The 9,478-nt window shown below is 49.0% G+C and overlaps 1 protein-coding gene across 1 annotated transcript in view; it reads left to right on the top strand.

Annotated features, from left to right (window-relative positions):
- Window positions 1–2,989: 2,989 nt before the first annotated feature.
- Pros (homeobox protein prospero) overlaps window positions 2,990–9,478 on the top strand; it is a 211,335-nt gene continuing 204,846 nt past the window's right edge. Inside the window, exon 1 of the mRNA XM_077681151.1 lies at window positions 2,990–3,273. The gene's annotated coding sequence lies outside the window, so the exon portion shown is untranslated. The remainder of the gene's footprint in view (window positions 3,274–9,478) is intronic.

The following is a 9,478-nucleotide window of genomic DNA, read 5'->3' as shown; positions in this document are numbered from 1 at the left end:
AAGATTCATGTTGCTTCCGTGACAGCGACATCCTGAAATCAGTTATTTCTGAAAGTACTGCCGATATTTATATACTGCATGGTCTATATCTCCCTAGTGTAAAATCAAATCTCTCACAACGCTGCACAATCACCAGTTTTCCAGTATTTAGAAATCGAGCTAACCCATAGAACTTAACTATATGCGTAAGCATTCTTTAAAACCGGAAAGCAAATAAAAAGTAAAAGCCGCGACGGAATGCCAATGTATTTATTGTGAGCATGTGTGGTGCAGAAACTCATACCCGGTAAATTGGGCGAATCTATGCTTCCGCATCGCTAAACATCGCTGTGATTTTATGGGATTTTCTTTTTGTGCTCGTGGCAAAAAAAATACGCAAAAGAACACGCAAACAAAAAAAAAAACACGTGCTCGGTGAAGGTGGGTCACCAGCCGAGTTGTTTGTGTATTATTTGTTGGCCACGAGCTTCCGGTCAAACCGCGCCGTCGCGCGCGGGAAGCGTTCGGCGGCATTGTAGACAAGCTGACGCCTTGCAGTTTTCTTTTTTTTTTTTTTTTTCTGCCGTGTTGTATATCGGTCATCCCGAAGGACACCGCGCTTAGGCTTGGCGTCTCCGGCCCGATGGTCGTCGATGGTTCCTTCCGTCGCGTTCTCGCCCATTGCTGCCTCGTTTCCTTTTTTTTTTTTTTTTTAAGTAAGTAGGCTTCACTGCGAAATCTACAATGTAGGAAAGCCATCTTACAAAAACCAAGCTTACCCCGATGTGTTGGAAGTCGGCTTCACTAGTAAACACGAATGCATTGCTGAGAACCCACCTTTTCAGGGGCATTATACACCATCTTATATCGTCAATAATTGAAGCGCCGCCGCTAAATTGGTGGCCGAAAGTACAGGGTTTGCCGAAATGAGAAGGATGGGAGATGCTTTTTTCGGTCAACGCACGTAAAAAAAATGAAAAAAAACGGGTAGTTAGCCTGTAAAAACTCCGCCGTAAAAAGATCACAGGTATGTGTCTCAATCAACACTCCTGGCTTTATCTTTCTTTCTTTTTTTCAATCTCTTAGAGTTTAGAATGACTGCACGGTCTACCGCAGGTCGGAAATTTGGTCAGCAGCTACGTTCCACAAGCGCGATTGTAAATAAAGAGCCAGCAAATAATTTGGAAATGCGCGGAACTCTGCCTTCACTTTTTGCGTGGGGCCATAAAGCGTAATTCACGCGATCCACGGTAAAGTTTCCTGACGACGCAAAATCTGACGTAAGGTATTCTGGTCGAGGCAACACAAATAAAGCGTGTTTCATTTGCGTTTCATAAGGTTTCAGGCGCTAAACGTACCGCTCTCGGGTGGCTAGGGGGCCACGATCAGCAAAGCGAAAGATGATGATGATGGATAAACTTGATTGGTCGGAGTAGAGGTGCTGGTATTAGAGCACCCGCCCGCTGGGAGGCGCCCTTAGTCCGGGATGCCTTTGATAGTGCTGGCTTTCGGCGCTCCCTTCCGCAGAAAGGAAAAAAAAAAAAAAAAAAAAAGTGGCTGTCTGCCATTTATTTCAGTTCGGACGATTTCTCCCCCTGGCAGCGCTGTTCGCGCGTGCGCAGTACGACGGTCGCGCACTGCTCGAAGGCTCCTGACATGTCGTGCAAAAGTTGGGTGCAGCGTTATAAACACTTGCCTGCAAGCCTTTGGAATATTGAGGCCGAGGTCATCTTAACACTTAACCTCAGCATAAGTGAAGTAAAAAGGGAAAAAAAATGGCTGGCGATTACGCCCCTCCCTAATGCGATTGAGGCAGAGCTCACTCTCCTCCTTTGCTTTCTTTCATAGTTCGCTTTTTCTTTCACTTGCCATCGTTCACTCGGTTACGCCGACAACGCGGCTCTGCCCAAAGACGGCCGCCAAATTGCTGCGCCCTGAAAGAACTAAGCGTCTCGTCGATAAAAGCGTTAGGATAAAACGCGTAGTGCCGCAATGCTTGCAGCATATGTGGGAAAAGCAGCCTTAAGCTCAAGCGTGAGGGCAGTTGGAAAGAAAATGGTTTCTTCGCTTTCCAGCGTTCCCGATTTCGTTCCTTCGTTTGCTTCCTGCCTTCTCGTTAATCCCAAGACCCAATGCAAAACGAATTATATATATTTTTAAATATTACAAAAAAACACAGAGAGAGAGGGTGGCAAGCGAGCAATATAACTGATTTAATGTACGCCTGTTAAACAGGGCCTTGCTGTCTTAGTAATGGAAGAATTAAATGGCTACTGCGAGCGACAAGTAGCAGCGAAGTGATCCGTCTCCGACGTACCCAGTATTCTGACAGCCTTCACATGCAGCTAGCCAGCACGTGGGCATGCTAGTGGGCCTTTGAGCTTCCGCCACGACCTGAGGGCCTTACTCATCGCGGTTTTAGACTAAAATTTTAGAGAGCCAAACTAAAACAGCGCAGACGGCGGGGATCACAACAGTGAAGAAAGAAAAAAGACAGGTAAAATCCCGTGACGTAGAAGACAAAACATGAAAAGCTATCCGGCATATGCGGTTTCAGCCAAGTCGTCGAGGCTGTAGTAGCGTCTGCCGTAACGAACGGCCCGAAATGTTGGAAAGAGAATAGTAAGCGCGTTTAAGCGGGTTTTAATAGTAAGCGGGGCGAGTTGGTACGAATTAATTTCTGCTTCATCAGCACCCGCGTCTTCTCCGCTTCGTCCTCGTCCAAGTTGCGCCGTTAGAGCAGAAATGAGCACCAAGGACAAACAATGGAAAACCAGGCATCGCGGAGCCGAAAGCGCAGCGAGCCGCGCACGCGAACCGCGCGCGCCCGAGGAGGGCGCGTGTCGTCGACTGCAGAGGAAGCGGCGCGCTACTCGACGTCGGAGCCGGCGACGGCTCAAGGGGCACCGGCGGCGCTGGGCGTGTGCTCTCGGAGGCGGTCTCCTTCCCGCCCCGTCGCGCTCGCCCCCCTCGCCCCGCCAGCGGCGCGCCGCCGCGCAAGTCCGCGGCGCAGTCGCACCCGGAGCTCTCCGTCGGCGCCGTATTCTTCCTTGACGCTCCCTCCGAAGCAGCCGCCGGCCCTACGCTCCCTCAGGAGAGAACGGAAGGCTCCTCGCTACGCTGCCGCCGACCCCCGCGCCACCTCGCGAGCGCCCGCACAAGCGCGCGCCGTGCCGTGGACGAGCAACCCGTTCTCGACGCCGCCGCCGCCGCTGTCTTCGCTGTGTGTGGGACGTGCGTGTTTCAACCGTCTGCCCGGGGCGTGAAAAATTGGAAAAAGGCCGCTCACGGAAGGTAAGTTCGATGCCCAGCACAATCTAACAGCTCATGGCGAACTCGGCTTGGCTTATTTAGTGGCTTGTTACGGCTTGAAAGTTGCCGGAACTCAATCGTACTCTATGCGGCAGCCCGTATCGGTTTCTCTTCTCCGTCCGTTAAAAACGTTGCCGTTGGTCCAACAACCTTGTGTCAGCTGCGCTAAAAAGCCTGTTTCTGATCACAAAGAGCTTCGCTAGTTTTGTGCTCACACTTTTTAAGTTCTGACTAGCTGCACTACAACCTGTGGTGGTGCAGTGGGTCACGTCCGTGAAGTGACAACCGGCTGATTTAGCTGACCGGCGATCCGGCGAGGATAATGAATGCGTAGTGTAAGTGGCAATAAAGGGTTTTTCGCACAATGTCAAGCCGTCATCGGAGGCCAACATAACACGCAGTATTTCTGATACTCTTTGAAATGAGTGCGATTGAGTGCGGGCGAAATTGAGCGCGTTGTCTTGTCGAAAAAGATTGAATGTTAAACGTGAGAAAGGAGCAAACTTTATGGCATTTCGTTGGTTTGTAATTGCCGTCAAACCAGCCGCTGTGGCTCACTCTTTGAGAGAGAGGTCGTGAGTTCAATTCCCGGTTGGCAACTCTCTTTTCTTTTTCTTTTTTTCCTTGTGAAGGAGGAAAACAGGCAAGGTTTGTGTGCACTATATTTACAACTTCCAGATGGTACAACCTCCACAACGGTGCGCGCCAAAGCGTAGTTTTGGGCCCTTGGACCGTAATTTAAATTTGGTGGTCGCAAGAAATTTCCAGACTGGTATGCGTCTCTCTGGCAAGCGCGCCCAGTTGTAATGTGGAAGGATCTATTGGTTACCCGTAACTGTCCGCGATAAGCGAGTTTTCTTCTCGAACCGTCTCCTTACCTTGTCTGTGTAAGAGCTGCCGTGCGTCGGTCCAATTGTTGTATGTGTCGACAGCTTTACAAGACCCGAAGCTCTTTGGCGTATAGGCATACACTTAGGGTCGTACCGGCCATAGACGTTCGTTACAGCAGCCGTACAAAGACGTGAAACAACAACAACAACCACCGTAAGTCTTATTCCGCTTTATGCGTGCTGTAAGTCAGTCACACGGGGCCGCACGTGTTTTAAAGTAAATGTATATATTCGTGCTTTCCGTTCTGATTTTAAAGACGATAGTGTTTCTTGGGGTATCCAACTGCAAAAATTTCGGTCTGGATGTGGTTCACTCGGTTCAGCCACTCGGCCAAAAGGCAAGAATACTTACTAAACGCAAAGGAAACCTCAAGCATATTTGAAGCATACAAAACCACATAGAAACATACAAAAACACAACCTAGAGTACCAGCGTTCTCTTAATTAGGATACATATTGGATTGATCTTTCCAATAGCTAATGCAAAAAATTCGGCGTTAAAAGTGGTGTCGAAGACAGGGGAGATAAAGCAAGTACTAGAAAAATCAACTCGAGGTGTTGCTGCTTTAAACGAAACAAAAACAAAAGATAAATAATCAAATGCGCGCTGTCCCCGCAGATGGCGCGAGAGTAGTGCGAACGCGGGAAAATTGAACTAAGTTGATCAAATCTACATTGCATTCATCACGGGTGGAGCGCGAGGGGGGGGGGCAGAGGAGAGGAAGTTACGTGGCGTGCAGGGGCGGCAGAATGCTGCGTTCTTCTTCTTCTTTTTTTTTTTTTTTTTTTGGGGGGGGGTAATAAAGTGAGTCCTTTAAATCGAATATTCTCTGAGCATGCAATGTCGAAATGCGAAACTTTTTTTTTCTTAATGAGACGACTTACGGCTCTGATAAGCAGGTGAAAACACCTGCTCAAGCTCTAAACGGTTTTTCGAAACGCTCAGTTACTATAGCGAACATGGGACACACCAGCTTGGGCTCCCTCAGAGGGCGCTGACGCTTATAATTATCCCTCCCCGTCCACGGCGCGAGGGGAGACGTCCTTTAAATCTCCGCTGTAAAATTGGGGTCCCGCAAACCACCCCGCATAATTAGCGGGCATATGACCTCTTTTAAAGGCTGCAATGACTCATCGCTTTTACAGTCCGTGACGTCACGGAGCAAGTTCGGGAGAATCCTCTTGCCTGTACAAAAAAAAAAAGGTCGGAAATAGAAACACTGCTGTGAACCGGCGTTGAAATGAAAAAACCAAATGCTTCTTTGAAAGCGCGCAGTTTGTAGACTTCAAACCGTATGCTGTTGTCGCACGTTTTTAACGCGACGTCGACGGCTCAGTGGAAAATGTTTTAGCTTGTTCTCTCGTCCGTACTGTTGGAGATAATTTTTCGGATACTTAAATACAGTTCGCCAATCAATTTCGATATTACCGTTCAACACCGCGACGATATACAGTTAGGCTTGGAAGCGCGTTAGGATCGCGCCGTATTGTTTTAGGCCACCGTAGTTACTTTAATGTATACGTCGATTTTAGAGGAACCTATATTGTACGTTATTTCGATCAGCACACGATCACTGCATGCGCCTCTGCAGACAGTTTGACCCTGATACATTTTCTGCATCTTTCCCCATAAAGAAAGTTATTTTGTGTTGTTGTCTTGGAAGCTGTTTTTAAAAACCTTTAAACTAGTACACATCACAATTGCAACTAATTTATTGTAGTTAGCTAGGTTCGGTTCATTTTTTCTAACTGGTCGTGCGCTATATTAACTTTGCCCACTCTGCGAACCGATCGTCAATGATGAAGCACAAATTGCTGTTTATTTACTTTTTTAATCGTCGTCCTCTGTTCTCGTAGGTAGATCTTACCCTATATGCGCGCATGTTTTATTAGTAATTTTCGAAACGCCCTTCCTTGCCGAGGTGACGCGCGTGCTTGCTCCATCTAAAAGCGGCTCTTCAGTCCGAACTTAAGCAGTTTCACTTAAAATTTCACGGCTGCTTTGTTTGACGATGCGTTGGATTCGGGCTGAGATTTAAGCCCTCCTAAATGTCCAAGCACAAAGAGAGGCTTGCCCAGCGTCTTCGCCGACCTCCGTTCGGCACGTGGCGGCCCGGTCCACTTGATGATCATGCGAGGGGTAGCCGGGTGTGGAACCGATGGCTCGTGCGTCGCAGCAACACCGTCGTGCGCCTGTGAAACCAGCTTAGCTCTTGGGCGATTGGTGACGCTGTGCCGGAACCGCTCGATAAATATACATGTGTCACATAGAGCGTATACCGTGCGTGTGTCATTGAAGCAGCAGTAAGCATGATAATCAAGCTAATCCTAGGCAACCAGGAAAGGTAAGAATAACCAGCTGAACCTTAGCTAATGCTACCTATAACCTGGCACAGCCCAGCTAAGCCACTGCTAATTTTTTTCTCCGTCAATCCGCCCCCACAGCGGCACAACTGAGAACGAAAGGGCGCGGGACAGCGGTGGCGCTGCATTCGCTCCGTCGTCGCCGTGGAGACGTCAAGTCGAAGCGCGGCTGGTTTGCTGCTGCCTCTGCCGATGCGCCGGTCTCACGACGCCTTGACGAGATTTGCGGCTCCCCTTACCGCTTGTACGCAATTGTAAAATGGAGTCTGCTGCCAGTGCACGTTTTCTGTGTCGATTAGGTGGCGTGATGCCTCTCCCCGCAGTCAGAGCGAATGAGTAAGCCGTTTGACTCTCGGGTGCGAACTCATGGTCGTAGCCGAGTGGACAAGACGTGCTCCAACGAACTCTTGAAAAGACCTTCCTCTAATTAACATCCCGCGGCATTCGGTATATATACTTATCTATCGTGCCTGAAACTGTACCGTATGACTTGTTTCTTCTCCTAGGCCTGCACGTAATCTGGAGGAGCCGCATGGCTGTTAGGAATGCGGATGTAGGTGTACGTTCAGTGTGCTCTCACTTCGTGCAAAATGTTTGTAAAAAACGCGAAGTGTTCATTAAGCAAGGTTGCTGTGATGATTTACTGTCAGTAATGCATGAACTTACTGGGATGAAAGTGCACAAATAACTGACAGTTGAAAGCATGGCGGTGGTGTTTGAGACAATCAACCCCCCTGGTTGATCTCATCCCCCCCCCCCCTTTCCTTGTGAGTGTCTGCCTTTGGCAATCAAGCAAAAAAAAAAAAAAGAAAACAACAGTGGCCGAGTGGGTAAGACGACTGACTCTAACTCCGTTGATCTACCAGACACAGGTTCGAATCCTGCCGCTGGCGGTGATTTCCTTTCCTTATACTGTTATACTGAGCCTTGTGAAACGCTGGAATCAAGGAATTGCTAAACAGCTTCGCTTTTAATAGAGGAAATAACTGGAATGAGTGTTACGCAATCCCGACACGGATGGGGACTGCCAAGGTCGCTGCTCAAGCGAGCGAGCGTGACCGCTGAGCCGCTTAGAGAGGTGCACGGCTGGCACGGTTTGCGAGGGACATGCGAGAAACGCCGCCTTGCGGACTTATGAACCCGCAGCAAGGCGTGCGAATCGGGCCGAGCCTAAGGTTAGTGACGGAGAGGGACTACATGCTAGCGCATTGTTGAAGATCCGCGAATGGATCTCCAGAGAGATAGAGAGATGACTTTATTTGATCCCCGAGGTGGGTTCTGAAGGATAGACGACTTTGGCGGTCTCCCTCCCTCAGTCCTGAGCCAGGATTCCTTCGCTCCTCGCAGCGGCTTCGGCCATCCTGACTGCTGTGAGCTGTGCCTCCGGTGTGGAGCTGAGCAGAACAGTCTCCCATTGTCCTGCAGTCTTAATTTTGTATATTTTAAATGTATTTACATCGCATTTCCTATTAAAGGCGGTCGTATTTTTTGCGGCTCATGGCAGGACCATATTATGTGGTGTAGGTTGGCTCTGCTGTTGCACAAAGTGAAGAGGTTTGAGTAAAGGTCTGGGTAGCAGCGGTTAAGGGAAACAGGGCTTCGAACTATTTTTTTTTTCCGAGCTCGTTCACTGGAAGTACGTACGCATATGGGCTCATAACCTAGGTAACCCATAGTCTTCGACTAAGTATCAGGACGCTTGCAGCGGTTAGCGGTTGCCTGCCACAGAGCCGGGTGTTCTGCTGTGTTTGCTTATACACTGTAAATAAGCCCAACAATTCGGAAGGAATTAGTCTCTTTGCACCGCGTGGCTGCGGTTGCCTAATGCAAAATAAGAGTCCTGACAACTTGGTTACGTATTGCGTAGTTATTAGTTGCTTTTAAAGCGGCGGACACATGTGTGTCTGAACAATTCAGTTCCCGATGTGGCGCGGCAAATTATCTAGCAGGTCGGACGCGTGCTATAGAGCGGCCAATCCGGCGGCTCTTCCGGTAGCATGCAGCTCCGGTCCTCGGAGCGGGGAGACGCGTGCGCAGACGCGTCCTTTCCCCCTGATGTGTTAACCCCATATGCCTTGCTCTGTCTGACAGTTAAATTTTTTTTTAAAGCGAAAGCTTTCTTAGTGGGGCCGATGTTGTCCTGTCAAAAAACGTATGTATTTCCCCATAGACCGGTTGGTCGACCGAAAAGTTCCGGTAAGATCTCCGGACACACGGCGCATGCGTGAAAATTCCTTTGTGTTGAAACGGTTACTTGAAAACCGCGAGATAGGAACGGTTCTAAACGAGACAATGCGCTCATCTATCATGAAGAAGAGCATAACTTTTCCTCCTGAACCACGTATCCCTTTAAATCGTTCGCAGATGCGTTTACCTAAAGCGGAAAAAAGCTCGTCACATAGGTTCATTCTTCGTCTTGGGAAAAAGCGCGAAAAACGGCTACACGTAGAAAAGAACGACGCGCTACGTGTAGTCGTTTTTAAGTGCAATGCACTCCTTAAGCGACCCTGAACCTGCGTCCACCGGCGATGTCCGCATCACATACCCACGTGGGGGATTGGCCAGGAATCTCCTCGTCTTCCTTGGCAACGGGGGGAGATGGGCGCGCGCTGCCTGGCCGCTGACATGGCACATACCCACGTGGGGGATTGGCCAGGAATCGGGCGTGAGAAGGGCTAATGCACCCGCTTAAAGGAGTACTGACACGAAATTTCAAAGCTGAGATCCGCTCTAGCAATCAAGTACAACGACAACACAAATAGGTGTCTGTGAATAAATGCATCTTTCTTTCTTTGTAGTTGTGTGTGTGTGTGTGTGTGATCTCTCTTTCGCGAACATTACCGAACCGCGCAAATTCAACTCGTGCATTCGCACTTTCACATTCTTCCCCTCGGGGAAATGCGGGGAATTTTTTCTATACTAATCGTTTTTCG

The sequence above is a fragment of the Haemaphysalis longicornis genome, unplaced genomic scaffold (genome assembly GCF_048455015.1).
Source record: "Haemaphysalis longicornis isolate Haplotype H1 unplaced genomic scaffold, Haemaphysalis longicornis Haplotype H1 scaffold_8, whole genome shotgun sequence".
Taxonomy (NCBI): domain Eukaryota; kingdom Metazoa; phylum Arthropoda; class Arachnida; order Ixodida; family Ixodidae; genus Haemaphysalis; species Haemaphysalis longicornis.
This window is presented reverse-complemented; position numbering and strand designations above follow the sequence as displayed.